Source organism: Anolis sagrei, chromosome 1 (genome assembly GCF_037176765.1).
Source record: "Anolis sagrei isolate rAnoSag1 chromosome 1, rAnoSag1.mat, whole genome shotgun sequence".
NCBI lineage: Eukaryota > Metazoa > Chordata > Lepidosauria > Squamata > Dactyloidae > Anolis > Anolis sagrei.
This window is the reverse complement of record NC_090021.1, coordinates 114733207-114750863: the sequence shown is the minus strand read 5'-3', so window position 1 is coordinate 114750863 and position 17657 is coordinate 114733207.

Sequence of the window (17657 nt, the reverse complement as noted above, 5' to 3'; positions counted from 1 at the left end):
GACGTTTCGCCTGCATCTATGGCAAGCATCCTCAGAGGTAGTGAGGTCTGTTGGAAATAGGACAATGGGTTTATATATCTGTGGAATGGCTGGGGTGGGGCAAAGAGCTCTTCTCTGCTGGAGCTAGGTGTGAATGTTTCAACTGACCACCTTCATTAGCATTTGAAGGCCTGCCTGAGCCTGGGAAAATCTTTTGTTGATTTCAATGGCTTCTCTGTGTAGTCTGACATGGTGGTTGTTGGTGTGGTCCAGCATTTCTGTGTTCTCAAAAAATATGCTTTGTCCAGGCTGGTTCATCAGGTGCTCTGCTATGGCTGACTTCTTTAGTTCTTGTGGGGTTTTGGCCATGTTATATGGCCATGTTCTAGAGGCATTTCTCCTGAAGTTTCGCCTGCATCTATGGCAAGCATCCTCAGAGGATGCTCAGAGGATCCTCTGAGGATGCTTGTCATAGATGCAGGTGAAACGTCAGGAGAAATGCCTCTAGAACATGGCCATATAGCCCGAAAAAACCCACAAGAACTTAGTGATTCCAGCCATGAAAGCCTTCGACAATACATTAAACATCTCTACGGGGAGAAACTGTTCCAAGACAAATATTTATTTATTTACTAGCTGTCCCCTGCCATGCATTGCTGTGGCACAGTCTGTGTATTTGTGTTTGTGTGTGTATATATGTATATATATGTGTGTATATATATTTTTGTATATGTGTATATATGTGTGTTTGTGTATATACGTGGTTGTGCGCTGCATTGTAATGTATTTTTTTTTGGGGGGGGGGGTTGGCTTTTAAAGTCCCTTCAGCTGTGTTTTTCAGTGTTTTTATGAATGGTGGTCATTCGTTGGCCTGATAGGTGTATTGTGTCCAAATTTTGTGTCAATTTGTCCAGTGGTTTTTGAGTCATGTTAATCCCACAAATGAACATTACATTTTTATTTACATAAATTTATTTACAAGAAGGCCCTGTCTTTCATCCCTAACAGTCATGCCTGTGAAGAAGGCGGGATCAAGAGCAGGGCCTCCCCAGATGATCTTAAGCTCCCAGATCAGACATCTTCAAACTGCGGCCCTCCAGCTGTTTGGACCTCCAACTCCCAGAAGCCCTAATGAACTTGTTCAATTATCAGGAATTCAGGGAGCTGAAGGCCCAAACAGGTGAAGGGCCATAGTTTGAGTATTCCTGTCCTTGATGGTTCATAGGGAGAGAGATGTTTGGACAGGTAAACTGGACTGGAACTATTTAACTTTGCTCTTTGTGTAAAATCTTTTAGCACTTGGGTCAGCAGAAGCTTTTGTTTATTATGGTACTTTTATTGATTCAATTCAATACCTCTTATTCATAGGGCTGTCATTACCTGAAGTCAATGTGAAGGCAAAAAAACAATATCAAGCCATCTTGAGTCCCCCCCTTGGGGGTTGAGAAGGATGGGGTAGAAATGCTGGAAATAAATATCAAGAATCAAATGCAAAACTGAAAATTGAGCATATTTTGCATAACAGGGTTGACAAACAGGGTTTATTTCTTTTCATTTGGTTGCTTTATAGTAGTTGGGATTTTTAAAATTTCCCTCCTCTAACATAGAAATATAGAAAAAAAACTGTAAAACATGAAGCTGTGCTTGATGACAAAATACAATAGCCACCTGCAGTCCATTCCCTCACCCTCCTCGCATCTCAGAAACAAGTGAGTCGAGATTTCAACTTATTCAGTTGCACCATTGCCCTGGTGACAATCTCTGGAGCATTCCAATCAACCTGCATAGTGGGAGATTGAAAGAGATAAGAAGAAACTTCTTCACCCAGTAAATAAACTATAGAAGGAAAACCAAAAGATTATCTAGTTTGAAAAGGGAGAAGATGAAAATAAATGAAATATGGGGCTATGAATGGCTCCAGGTCATGATAGCTATATATTGCCAATAATTATTTCACTGTCAGCTGCTGGTTAGCATAAATGGGAAAGTGTGCTCATGTCTGGCTTGGGAGTTTCCTAGAAACATCTGGTTGGCAATTTTGGGACAGAATGTTGAGCTACATCAACCTTGGGTCTGATTCATCGGGTTTTTTGTATGTTTTTATGCTATTTCCATATATTTTACTGCAAGCATGTAATTCCCACTGATTTCCTTGCAAGTTAAGCATTTGTAACTGATGCAACTTTGTCGTCTTGAATCAGAAATCTAAATGCATAATTGATGCACCTATCATTACAAACCTGACAGTGATAATTTTGTTCAGAAATTATTGTCTTTCTTTTAGATACTATGTCCAGGGGCAAGATCACATTAAGATAAGTGAAATAAAGTATGTTTTTTGAACTTTGCTCAAGTTTCAAAAACCTCTCTCCCCCTAGATATATATGTGTTTGTGTGTGTATATACACACAGAGAGAGTGATGCATTAACTTAAGAATTTATTTTTCTTCTGTGCCCATCTTTGTAAGTCAAAACATTCTTAACTCAAAGCAAATTTTCCCATTGTAATGCAATTAACCCATTCCAGGGCCCTGAAAACAACAGCAATTATCTTGTTATGTGTTTTTAAATAAAATTATTTATATATATAAATAACAACCCTCTTTTGAATCGTCAAAGTAGCATTTGGATGTCAAAACGTCACTCTCATCCAAGTGAGGATTTCTAAGTTAAAACATACTTAAGTTGGGACATTCTTATGTAGAAATTCTACTGTATACTATGCATGGATGTGTTGCATATATATGTATATAGGCCAGTAATTTCTTCTCTTTTTCCAATTCAACAGCTTTCTTGAAACCTCCTCTCACCTGGCATAAACAACAGTAGGTATAGGGAAGCAATATCGTCCAGCCCCTGAATGTTCTCAGTGAAACATTTCCCTTTGAATGACAATTGGTTTGCTCATGAAATGTATTAATTAATGAAAAATAGGCATTCCTCAGCAATATTACTGCCACATTTCAGAGACAGGTTTATAACAATTGGAACCTCACAAGCTTTGGATGCAATTAAATATGTGTATGGCTAAATTAGCACTAAGTGAAGTGTTTGAAGTTTATCAAGGCTCACTACAAGAACTATATCATCAGATGTAGAATAACATTAGAGATAAAAAGTATGCAGATTTAATAGCTGGCAAATTCTGAACAGGTGAAGAATTTCTAAGTGTCTAGCTTTTATTTATATATTTATTCATAAGCATATGAAGAAATCTGTGTTTACTTGGAGTATATATTTCCATTAATCAAAGAAGCTATTCATCTATGCCGACATGCATGCCAGAAAGCAGTATTCAAAAAAATGTTGTGTAGGTTGGTGACAACTGGAAGTGGGTAAGCAAAGCTGACATGTGGAGGTAGGTGTACAGTCAATTTATAGTTCTGCAGAAAAAAAAATGTTCATGCTGTCTCTGATTATAGGCAAACTGTACAAGGCCCTCATTCTAGAAGCTCTGCATGATTTAAAAACCATCCAGACCAGTTTGCCCAGGGTTATACGGGGTTTCTGGATATTTAAAGACACCAAATTTGGCATCATGAGTGGGATCCCCAATGTCTCCATAAGAGCCAAAATAAATATAAGAGAGAAAAATAATGCTTTACACAGAGGATGGGGCGTCTTTCTTGCACTTCCTAACATTTTTCATCAGCCATAACTCTAGAGGCCTAATGATATCCATTTATGGACTTTTTTGCAGCGTTATTTTTATTGTATATATATTTTAAAATATGTTATGCTGGTTTATCTTTTCATTTATCTTTTCATTTTTACTAGATTTTTGCAACAGGAATTATCTCATTGGATAGCCTAAGGGGTAAAAGGATAAGCATAAGCTTGCCCTTTTTTCTGGTGGGGTGATGAGTGGAGGGAGAATGTAATGATAGGGGGTATATCTTGGCAACCTTTTGGTGAAAGATAAGACTATGGGTCAGCCTCTTCAGATGCTGGGAGTGGAACAAGAGTCTATCTTGAGGAAATTCCTCCTCCTTCCCCTAACCTCCTGACATGTCATTTTTGCACAACAGGAGAACTCTCTGTAGGGGGCTGTGATGCCAGTAGGCCCCTTGGATAAGTTTTTAAGGGGGGAAAGGGGGCTTGGGGGAGGAATGCAGAAGTCTCATGTAAACCTGTGACCCATCACTGGTTTTAGCACAGAGTAGAAGGGCCCTAAGAGCAAGTGATTGACTTAAGGAAAATAAGCACTTCTTGACCAGAACAAGAAAGCAAGGAGAAAAAACTCAAGAATCTTATTAGATGAGAAACTGACATAATTGTAAGCATTACAATGGAATCAGAGATAAGAATCCTGCCTATAGTCCTGCTTCCTGTTTACAACAGCAAATGTAGATGTCCCTCAACCTCAGGGATAGGTAAAGTATGGCCTAGGCTGCAGGCGGTCCTTGGAATCCCCAAATATGGCCCTAAATCTTCCTAAAAGGGTTCAAAATCATCCAGGCTTTTCAAATGGATGTTTTAGTCTTCAAATGGTCTAAAATATGGTCAAACATAATAATATGCTCCCTGACCCTCCAGTCCCTGAAATATCCCAAAAACACAAACAATTTTTAATTGCCAAAATGGTGTCTTGAAGTGACTTATCCATCATACTTCTGATGCATGCAAATATATCAATGTAGCCCATCAGGCAGATGAAGAGTAGAATAATCCCACACACCCAACTACTTGCCCTACTTCTGCTGTCTTTGATCCAGGAAGCTATATTCTCTCATAACCACTGCTCTCTGTGCTTCTCCTTCTTTACCCAACTCAATTTTCCCACTTCCTATTGCCACAGGAGATTTATGACCAGACTAGGTTGCAATATTTCAAGTATAATATTTTGGTCTCACAGCAAGACATTTTGCCCAAACAAGTTATTTCTGTGGATTGTGGGGCTTTCTAGTGCATCATTAGAGCAAGCCACTAATGAAAACTATGCATGGATGTATTGCAGTTATGTCAATTGAAAATACTGGCAGATACTGGAGGGAGGATGTGATTTACTACTATCTCAATCTACAATTAGAAGCACAAATTCAATCTATCTCATTGGAGAGTCAACTCTGGACAACGTCTGATTTCAAAATTAATGCACTAGAATACACAGTTTAGCATTTTGAAATCCTTACCTTGTGATTTGTATTGGGTTATAGATATCTAAATATTGCACTCAGATGAAATATTTAGAAACCTACATCATCTGAATGTGCATATTAACATACTGTATTGAAGACCTTACAAATGAGCAAATCAGTGATCTTTATCTACTTATTCTTATTTTGTGCTGAAATGACTCAGTGCACATGTTGCCTACACAACAAACAGTAAATATTTAAATGAAATAAAGGTTTACAAATGTTACAATCAATATTATGTTGTAATTCTAAAGGAAAACCTAGATCTCCTTTAATTTCATCTTCTCCTACCATGACCCTAAACCATGGAGTTCTCTAGTCCTACCTTTATGGAAGCCCAAACATAACATTACCACTGCAAGAAAAGTCTTTACCCATTCTGTAGCTGACAGGAATGTTCTAAAGCAGGCTAGTACAAAATGTGACCTACTAAGCCAAATGTAACCACAAACTGCCATCCATTGTGGGTTAATCACAGGTACAAGAAAGTATTCTGTTTTGGCTATACCAGGCAAGGAAGAACAACAGGAGCTTTATTAAACTGCCTAATGTTCTCAAGTTTCCTAATCTTCTATCCCATAGTATACAATATGTGTGTTCAATGAAGCAATTAACAAGCAAAACCAAAAACTACAAAATTGTTTCAGCCTCTGCCTACTTATGCTGCTAGTGAAGAAGCTGAAACATTTTGTTCATGCTATGTTTTTCACTTTCGATTGACACAAATATGTATATGTATATATGTGTTTATATGACTAACTGCATGCTTCTGGGATCCATGGCTAACTTGGGAGGAATGTTGTTAGTTTATTTTTAATATATTACAGTTTCCTGCAACAACAGCTGATGTCCCACCATTTGAGACAGGAGGATATTCTTGCCAGTAAAGTATACACGTATTGTATTAAGTTCTAAAATGATAAGTATGGAAGTATGAAAGGCTATGCCCTTATCAGGTGCATTTTTTGGGCAAAATTTTGGTACGGTATTCTATGCTATGATTAGTTTCAAGCTCTTCACTATCTTGAAAACATGTAACTGTCAGTGACAGAGCAATTTATCTGATTTCTAGGAAAGTAAGCACATGTAGTCTGTATAAGTGAAAGGATCAAGCTAACAAGAGAGCAATTGTGGTGCAGTGGTTTGAGTATTGGGGCTAACCAGGGTACAAATCCCTGTTCAGCCATGGAAGTGCACTGGGAGTACTTGGGCAAGTCACACTCTCTCAAACTCAGAGGAATATAAATGTGAACCCCTTCCTAAGGAATCTTGCAAAAAAAAAAACCCATGATAGAATCACCTTAGGTGGTAGGAGGACTTAAAGGCACACAACAACAATCATGCAAATAAAATTAAGATTGCATATTAAAAGGCCGCCTCTGACAGATATAATTCCATGCTCAATGGACATAGAAAGCATTTAATACAACATGTAAAATCAGAAATGTTTGGTGTGTGCAGGGGATTAATTCAAGATTTCATTTGGCTTAGATTCCTTCCTTATGTTTTATCACGATGGGCTTCCAAGGGCATGTCCTTCCATGCACCAGAAGAAGAAGAACTGACTCTTGCTGAGAAATCGAGATATAAAATAGATTTGGAAATCATCACAGTTGCAGTGGTGCCTACAGCCAGAAGAGTTAATGAGAACAACCTGTGAGAGTGAATACAGCACAGGGAGAAAAACAGACAATGGAGAAATGAACCTTCCAGGTTCCTTTTGGAGAGCAGAAGAGGTTAAGGCAATGAGTCCTCAAAATAAATGGAAAAGAGAGCAATTGGTGAGATGGGAGGTAAATTGGTAGAGGACAGTGTCACAAAATACTAAGAAAGAAAAAACTTTAAGTTGATAAAATAAGGCTGAAAAAGTTTTGAGAGAACAGAAAGAACTTTGAGAATGGACTTCCTTCCTTCCTATTGTCTATCTCCATCTTTCTTTTGGCATGCTCTTTGACAGATCTAGTCAAGCAATGACTAATTTGTGACCGTTCAATTGAATTGGGCAGGAAAGGGGCAAAAGAACCCTTCCTGCCCAATTCGGGTGAAAGTTATCAAATGAAAGTGTTTGCTTGACCAGATAGTTGAATACATGTGGCAAAGGAAAGATGGAGAAACAGCCAAACTGACCTTATTTCCATTTCAGGACCAGAGGACTAATTCCAAGGCTCAGAATCACTTACCAGTGTTCCCTTTAGTCCTTCCTCCTGCTTTCTGTAATTTCAATATACACCAGCATGGAATTATGTTATATGACAACACAGTACTATTCCAAGGGTGGTAACAATTCCTTCCCAATCCAGAATGCCACATAAAATAATTTGGTGTATAGTGTATTAGGACATTCTGTGAAAATTAAAATGGCAAAGAGCCACAATGGAAAAACTGGGAGAATACCTTGCAATATTGGTAATAATAATAATAATAATAATAATAATCTTTATTTGTATCTCACCTCCATCTCCCAAAAAGGGACTTGGGGCAGTTTACAAGGCACTGCAAGTGCAGTATAAACATCAACAGTACATGTTTATAAAACAATATCACATAAAAGTTATAAACAACCACTATTAACACATAAAATAAGATAAAATACACAATTTAAAACACTTACCATCAATGGTTAAAACAGAATATCAAGGCAGCAAAACCACAATATCTGCCATCAATATACAACTAAAGTGCCAAAGTGTCAACCTAATATAGGCCCATTTCAGCCAACTCGAGGTCAAAGGCCTGCTTAAAAATCCATGCTTTTAAACTTGAATGGAATGATTCAAGGGTAGAGGCTAATCTAATCTCATCTCTTTTGGGAGGGTATTCCAGGGAGCCACTACAGAGAAGGCCCTCTCTCTCATTCCCATCAACCACACTTGAGACAGTGGTGGGACTGAGAGAAGGGCCTCCTTTTTCCACCTTTGAATTTTCCCATTCCCAAATCACAGGTGCACTCTTGTGTAGTGTTAAGACTAAGCCTACAAAATGATGGCATCTAAAGAAAAACAGGTTTTGTAAGTTTTCAAAGAACACAGCCCATCAAAACATGTTCACCCGAAATAAAATTAGAAAGAGGATACACGCAATCAGAAGCAGTTCCTTCTACTTGTCTTCTGATTTTTGGGTGAGAAAAACCTCTCTTCATCCCAACAGAATCAAAAGAGCCAGCAAGTCAAGATGACAGCCTGATCTACTTATTTTGCTTTTCTACAAAAATAAAAAGCTTTAGTGTAATTGCAATTCGTAGCCGCTCCCTCTCTCCTTAAGCTGCTGATGAGATTTATCCAACCTTATGAAAAGCAACTACTGCAAGGTGAAGCAATGCAAGTTCAACAACACATACATTTCCCATTAGACTTAAAAATACGTCATGGATGGGTTTTTTTCCTAAATCTGTCTGAACTACTGCTAAATAATGTGGTACAATTTAATTAGTATTATGTGTTAACACTACCGGTGGCAGTTTTTTTATTGAATCTGAAAAAAGATGACATCTGCACAATAGTTAGGTTCCAATGAAAGCAACACATGTAACAATAGAAGGTGCCATACTATTGTGGGCACTGTCAGAATAAAAATGTCAACTTTGCCTGGCAAAAAGTCAATTTTCAAGATATGAGCTTGGCATAAAGCATATGAGGACATGTCTACACTGCCTCGTAAATCAGTGACTAATCTGGAGCTAAACTGCCTTGGAAGAGCACCCTGATGAACCCACTATAGCCGTGAGTTGATGCTCACACAATCCCAACTGGACCAAGACTGCATCAGCCCTTCTAGACAATCGCCTCTTCTACGTCACTGTCACCAGCCAAAAAGCTCCATGCAAGTTTCTTGCCACTGGTCTGACATAAACAGAAGTTCCCTCATGATAAGGAAAAAGCTGATCTCCCCTCCTATTTTCTGGTCACGTGAGTGCCACTGTTGATGTCAGAATAGGTTTCTTGTGATGGTCAGGAGCTTTCATGGAGCTCTATGGCTGACTGGGAGTGTTGACCAAGATGGTATGGGCACAATCCAGAACTATTCGTTCAATTCAACACTAAATCAGATTAATAGTTCTGGAATCATACTTCTTTTTACATGAGGATTTTTTTTACAAATCATTGTGGGAAGTGAGAAAAGTGGGGAAAGTAGGTCTTTAAGTAGGTCTTTAAGTAGGTCTAAGATCAGCCACCTCGCTAATGGCATTTAGGAAAAAACTAAAAACTTGGATGTTCGAGCAAGTCTTCAATTGATCTTCGACGTGATGTTGTCTGACCATGGATTAGCAATCAAGGATAACGAACTGGATTACGATTTTATCTATGAGATGTACCGATCTGTATTGGTGGCCCAATACTATGTATGTTTTTGTATGTATTCTTAATTTTAATTTTATATGCTTAAAGTGAATTGTATATTTTAACATGTTGTAAACCGCAATGAGTCGCCGCACAGGCTGAGATATTGGCGGTATACAAGCGTACCAAATAAATAAATAAATAAATAAATAAGGCATGAGAACAGGATATTGTGAAAGTACTTCCATTCTTTCTAGTGTCTGTGAGGCCAGACTAGTGTCTGGCCAGCACATGTACCTGCTGCAGTTCTGGAGCAGACTTTTGCCCCACAATCATATACAAAACCTTCCCTGTTTTACATCTTTCTCAGTAGTTATTTCAAAATCTGAAGCTTCCACACTCATATAATAAATCATTTTTGAAGTTTTAGTCTTTTAAAAAAAATCAAGATAAGGGAAGATAGTTTTATGAGTGCCCCAGGAGTCAGCCAACCATCTTCATAGCTTGATAAGAAAATTAGAAGGAGAAAACCAAAGCGAAGAAAACCAATAAATTCAATCTTTGAAACAGAAGGTATCCATTGGCACTTTGAAATTTTGCTTGTCCATTCCCAAAAGGATGTCTGCAGATCCAAAGTGAGTCACTTCACTCTTCAAGATTTGTATATTTGTTACGGCTCTGTAGATCAGTACAACAACACTTTATTATGGTTCATGACCAGCACAAAGGTGTGAACAGTAGAATTCAAAATTATAGCCATGTTAGTCTGGAGTATCAGTAAGCAACAGGACTAAATGAGTGAACAAAAGTGCTACCATCAGTTTTCGTAGACTAAGGTCTTTGCCACATGGAGATGGAAACCAACACAGTAGCTGGGCTGTCACCTTTGATCCTCTGCATTTTTCACCATCTCTATTGCTATCCTATATGTGACCAAAAAAAGTTTATCCTAGATCATTCTTAATCCTTCTATACTATTCTATGGTCCACTTCTACCAGACTGGGAGCTATTGATGGGTTTTACCCAAGTAGCTAGGGATGGGATAAAAATTGAGAAAAGGGAGACTAGCAGTGGGATGTACATGGCATCTTGCAATAGGGACGATCACTGGAGGTGGCAGTTCAGCTGCAATGATGATTTGCATGCCTTGTGGGATAAAGTCCTAAGACTCCAAACTATAACATATGGCCTTGTCACCATGGCAAATAAGTAAACACAGTAATAGTCAGAAGACAAAGGACAGACAAATGCTTAGAATAAAAATGGCTGTAATAGAAAAGTCTCATGTTTGAAATTAATAATTTGTCATATGGGTGGTGAGGGGTGTAGGGAAGACCCAATGTGTCATAAATTGCATCCAGAAGGTAAAGATAAGATTCAGGATGTATAGAAAGAATAATTTAATTCACAAATAAGCAAACACACAACCTCAACAGCATAGATAATTGCAGATTTCTTGATATAGTATAAACAGCTCTTCGACTGCTTTCTTTTTCTTTTTCACTAATTTTTGCAGAAACATTGCAGTTCATATAGAAACTTCAGGTAGCTGGAGTAATTTTAGCACTACACTGGTTATTTGTACAGAGAAAACTTAAAGGTTGCTGAACTGCAACAGCACGTGTTCCCTGAAAGGCAAAACTAAAAGAACAGAGGACAGAAATAGGTGATTACAAGTTATCTTTCCTCAATAGGTTTACACATTTGAGCAGTTTTCTCCAGTTCATTTCTCTCAAGGCACTGAAGGGAAGTATCTGGGAGGCAAAAAGGAAAAAAAGTGATGGTAGGAGCACTGAAGGACCAACCAACTGTTCTCTCCATTACTAATTAGTCCATATAAGAAAATATTGCTTAAATATGATAGCCAAGATCTTATTTGGTGACATAGCTATATAAAAGGAGGAGGCAAAAGGAACAATAGAGCAGTAGCAAAGAGCAGAGGCACAATCAATTCTCCAGTATCTGGCTTTGGGAAGAGCCACAATGGTTTATAAAATTGTCTGCTCAGTGGCACAAGTTATTTTCCAAGTCAGCCATTCCAGAATGGTCTGGTTTTGAGGATTTTTTTTTTTTTACATTTGGTGAGTAGATGTAGTCATCCACTTATTCTAATATCCAATTCTTTGCTCACTGGGGGCAGTGTAACACTTTATTAAATTCCATGCTAGGTTTTAGTAAACATGACATGAATCAATATATTTGCTGATTCATGTCATGATAATGCTGATAACCACATGTCTGAACACCCCAAAACCTGATATTTTCCGCTCACTCTCTCTGTGTGTGTTTTTGTGTTAGATTTGATTGTATTCAATGAGAATTCAACATCCATTTATTTGGAAGGAAGTGGAGTTCATTGCCTTAGGCACTCATGCCTATTAAGAGCCAGAGGAAAAAATATGAATTCTCAACACTTCTGCCCTACTGTTCATCAACACTATCATTTTATTAAGTCCAACACAGGATTAGATGAGTTTAGATGAATGGGACTTGAGTTCAGTGGGATGGAGAGATCATGGAGTTTCAAAGGGGAAAGGAAAGTAGAGTAGAGTTTGATGAAGGAGCTCTATACATGCTAGACATTGGTAGTCCAAGTGAGTTGTTAGAATGTCAGAAAAACAAGAAATGCTGTTGGTTTATATGAATACACTGTATGTGTGTGTGTGTATTCACACATGATGGGAGCGATTACGTGCAGTTGTGTGATCTAGAAAAATCTGTTGCTATGATTATCTTATTCTATGATTCTATGATCATGTCAACACGGTAGAAAAACCCTTTTGTACCAATGTGTAGCTTTCAAGACCAATTTAAGTGAACTGAACATGACGTTATCAACATCTAACCAGTGTATTCAATGAGATGACAGGGATTTTGGTCTTGTTGATCTTGGAGGAAAGTTGTGTTTTCATTAGTGCTTCAGGACATTTCAGCTGTAAAATGAAATAACTTTTGCAGTTATATGAATTAGTACAAGTAGCAGTATTTGATGGGTTGTTTGTACCATTGAGATCTATCTGCTTATCTTACTGATCTTGCTGTGTTGGGCACTTAGCTTCAAAAAAGAGAAAGGCGCATCTGTTTTGCATAGAAAGAGAGTTTTAGACAAAAATAGGAAAACAGTAACAAGGAAAATTGCCATCTTTAGCTCAGATCACAATCAAGTTCTGTGTAGGAAGTACCAGACTCTTCAGGGTAGTATGTTATAATCTAAAGACAAACAATCTTGATTAGAGTCTTAGCAATGGCAAGATGTCTCTATAGCTAACTTTATACGTATATACTATAGCTGCTTTTTCTAATTCACATATTTAAGTTTGCATTGTGTGTGGAAACGAATAATTATTTTTATCAGAAAGGGCTTAGAAATGCCATTGAATGAAGAAGATCTGAAATCACAGAATCACCGAGCTGGAAGAGACCAAAAAGGCCATTCAGTTCAACAAAAGGCAGAAATATACAAATAGGCACTCCCAACATATGGCCATCCATCTGGAGAAGAGGAATGAGCAACAAGCCAATAGTTGGTGAAGAAAAGAAACACAGTAGAGTCTGATACAAGATGAAAAACATGTCAAGGAGTTAATCAAGAACTTACTTTATCTAGACCAATTGATCTCAACTTGTGGGTCCCCAGATGTTTTGGCCTTCAACTCGCAGAAGTCCTAAAAGTTGGTAAACTGGCTGAAATTTCTGGGAGTTGTAGGCCAAAACACCAGGTTGAGAACCACTCATCTAGACCGTCCCAAAAACTAATAGGTGGAATTAACCCTTCGTTCCGGAATAGATTGCAGGAAAATTCTTCTTGAACCTTGAAGGGCAGATTACTGACAAGGGCTGTTTGAAGGGGTCATTAAACAGCCACTAGGTAGCAAGTTATACATTTTTTTTTTACAAACCCTCACATTCAGTGAGGGGTTGTGATTTAGATCTACCCACAGTTTTAAAAGAATTCTAGATTCTAGTCTATACTACAGTTCCTAGTAAGAAATAAGAAAGATAGAAGCTAAACAGAATTACAGAGTCATAATTTAACCAACAGATGTATATCGTTGCCATATCCACCTTCCCTTGTTCTTATTTATTCTTTAAAAGAGTAACAATCACTTATCCATACTTCAGAAAAAGGATCGCACAGGCCTTCCACAAAGCCATATAACCCAGAATATCAAGGCAGAAAAACCACAATAACTGTTTCGAACTGGGTTATCTTAGTCCACATTGCCATTTGTTCAGATGTGTGGAAGGGGCCCCACACCTCAAAATCAAATATTCAGGCCAGCAGAATCAGATAAAATCAAAGATCAATAGAACAAATCATAAGCATTAGGTATATAAAATGAATTCAAGCATATATATATATATATATATATATATATATATATATATATATGTGTGTGTGTGTGTGTGTGTGTGTGTGTGTGTGTGTGTGTGTTAAAATACTGGATAAATAAAGAGATTCATTAATCTTAAAAATAATTGGTACCAGGCATATCTTCTATGAGAGGATATAAAATTATTTAAAAAATCCAAACAAATAAAAACCACCGCCACAAAGAAGACTCCTCTTTTGTAAATGAATAATGAACTTTTCTCACAGATGGGAAAGAGAGTGCCTCTCCTCTGCTGATGTGAATATACAGCAAGACTGCCAATGCATTTGTAAAACTGCCCTCATTCTAGTAACACTTTCCCAAACAATAATATTAGACTATACATGGTGGCATCATATCAAATAAAATAAAATTAGGAGGAGAAGAAGAGTTCTGGTTGATAGGATGAACATGGACTTTCCCATCCATCCAAACATCATGGCAGAATTCAGTCCTATATAGAGATCTCCTCTTAATCCCTTTGTTCCTTCCTATCTATGTATTACCTTGTGTTTCCTCATGAATTCCTACTGTATCTCAGTTAAGAAGTACTAATAGATGCTCACATATTGAAACTAATTGAGGTAATCAGGACGCATTCAGCATCTTCAAGTTATGTTTCTTACTTTCAGGTGGAAAAGATGGAAACTTCTGATTTCATTAGCTTTTAGAAAGAGTATTCGTCTTTGATTTTTGAAAAGGCTACAGGCTTTGTGCTTTGCATTTAAATAGTCATCCTGCCTGTTTAATCATTCAGTTTCAGTCGTTTGCATGATGCCATATGTTCTTGCAATGAAACAGTCTGGTTTGCCATTCAAGTGAAGTGGCTATTAATATTTTAGATTTGCTTGGGATTTCTGTTTCTTTTGCCATGAGTGTTGTTCCCAGTGCACCCGAGCCTAACTTTCAACTTACAGCATCAACTGCAAGTATTTTTTGTTATCCTGCTCTGTGCAAAGTAAATTAGTTCATATGATGGGTAGCATTAACCACCAGTCTTGTCTGTTGTGGGTAAAAGACCCTGTGATGATATTCTAAATCCCCTTTTCAGAATACCTACTCCCAGTATTTCAAAAATGCCCAGTACAGTATTTCAAAATCATCATCATCATTCAAGGTTGATTTAGATGAATTCACAGCATTTCATTGGGAGTTAGCTAAGTCAGGAGGAGAATGCTGTATTTCTGTTTTGCCTTTTTGTCTGAGATTGCATAGGCATTCTATTATGTTTGAAATGGTTTAAATCCAGCCACATTCTACTCTTCTCAACAATAGCAGTGAACACTGGAAAACTGTGTAACTATATAGACTTGGATGGACTGTGTTCTGGAGCTTTGTTTTTGCCCCAGAAATCATAATTTTTGCATCAACATTAATTATTCTAAATGTTTTTTGGGAAGGGTGGAATAGAATTAAAATACAAAATTAACTTTTCCCAATGCTGTTGACTGGAAGATAGCATCATTTCAGTGCTACTCATGGTGAAGCAGTCATAATTTTTCATCAGGAATTATCAAGTTTCTGAGCTGAAAGAGAGACCTCCAAATCTTTAGCCAAGGTTCCATTTACTTTGACCCGTCTTCTCAATATGAAGCTTTCTCTCCTATTAAGCAACATTAGAACCGACAACTGGATAGCTCAGAAACTAGAACAAACAGGGAGTGGTAACTCTCAAAGCAATCCCTTCAGAAAGACACAAATTTGTTAAGACACAGCCAAATCAATCCCAAATTCCGGACAAATTACAATGATTGCTAGCCTCCACTTATGTTCTGTAGGCATAAAGTGGACAAGAAAGTTTGAGTGTTCTCCTTGCTGTGATGTTAACATGCACTCTTCAATGTACAGTTTTGAGAGGGCATTTTGAAAGGCATGCAATTCTTCCAGGCTAATTCATATCAATTTGGGAATCTTAAACAAAAAGAAAATTTACAAGGGGAGAGCAAACATACAATGCAGCAACAGGAAGAAAGAAAAGTGAAGTATTGGATTTGTAGTAAAATACAAATGATGTCCACTTACGATTCATCAAGAGAAAGAGGAATGAAAAAAAGCCTGCATTTTATCAAGACCATATGCAGGCAAGGTATACTAAAAACTCAGTCATTAGAAGTAATGGAAACTCTATTTTCAGAATATAAAAATGCTCCTGTTTTATAAGGTATTCTATTGCTGGATAGAGATCAATTCCAGTACTATGGTGATTTGGTAGCAGAGAATTGGCAACACAAAAGAAAAGCAGTCCGTAGTTGATGCTGCCTGAGGATTATATTTATTTATTAACGAGAAACACTATGAGACTCTATGGAAAACTAACTCAAGGAAATTCACAGAATAAAAAATTCCTGTGCACCTTTTCCTTTCTATTTAAGCAGCCCTTCAAAATAACTTTTCAGATGTAAGGACAACTTCGTGAAAGGGAATGGACGTCTTCCTTTGTGAATTTCCTGGATTGATCTTAAGGATCAAGGCAACTATACTGAGGGAGAGTTCAATCATTAGCTCTTGTGTTCATTAATATTTAGTTGATTAAAAGCAGGGGTCATCATCATAAAAGTGAGAAGCCTTCTACAAATTCAAATAATTGCTGTAGATGTACAAACAATTCTGCTTATATTGTCATTACACAAAGCTCGGTTTTTCATTAATTCCAGAGTGGATCAAAATCAAATATCACCCTTTTTGTTTACTTCTGTTATTCTAGTCTGAAATTCAGTACTCACTACAGAAAGGTGCAATTTCACTCATTTGCTTTCAGGGACTTCAACCCATAAGGAGGGGAAAGCAGGGTGAATTATCTTCTTTACTGTATCATTTCATTCATGTCAGTTTATAAATAAAATTGATAATATATTCACCCCATCACATGTGATGCACTTTTGTCTATTTCTACAGTAATCCTCCGTATTCTGAGCTATCACACAGGTGAGTGTAGTCCCCACCCATTCCATCTTCATTTTTTTTTCTTTTTTAACTAAAAGGGGGAAACCTCAGAATTGTTGAAGTTCAAAATCAAGGTATAAAAGGAGGGGAATATTAACAGCAAACTGGTAATATATCAAAATTGCACAATCCTGAGGAATAAATTATTTTTTTAAGTGACCATAAAAGTTTAATGCAAGAGGATTAATGGCAAGGAAAGGAACACCGATGCACATTTCAACACACACACACATACATCCCAAACACCCACACTTTGATGTCACTACAATGATCTAACACAGGGGGATCTGACAGTTCCCATTCCATATTAAAATAAGTGCCTTTAACTGTTTCTGCAGAAATAGGGAGCTCTGAACATGATTGCTCCCTGACTGCAAAAACTTAGTTTCTACATTCTTTGAAAACAGTTTAAGGACAGAGTCCCACAGGGAATTGCTGTATTAATTTGGCACTGTATAACATATTCTGTGAGACCCTGTCTTTAAACTGTTTTTAAAGTGTGTAGAAACAGGAGGTATCCAGAGTCTGATGAGGTCCTAGATTCTTATTGTTTTCTGTGGCTACTACAAACTGTGCTATCCTGTGAATTGTAAGTGATATACTGTCCCAAATCAATCAGCAAATAACAGTATTTCTGTTTTTCCCATTACCTCAACATATGAAGCACAAGCTGTCATGAGCAAGGTCAGTAATTTTTGCCACATATGCATATAGGTTTCTTTATTAGCTACACAAGCCCCCTTTCAAAATGATCCAATATATGCATATGAAGACATATGTCTCAATTTAATGGAGCTTGCTCCTTGGTACATATAGGATTCCAGCTTTAATGAGAGCCCATCCATACATACTGTAGCTTTCTTTCCCTTCTATGTGCTTTGAAGGAAGCTTCTTCATTACTACCAGAATGAACTGTTCTATTTACATCACCCCAGATACAAAGCAA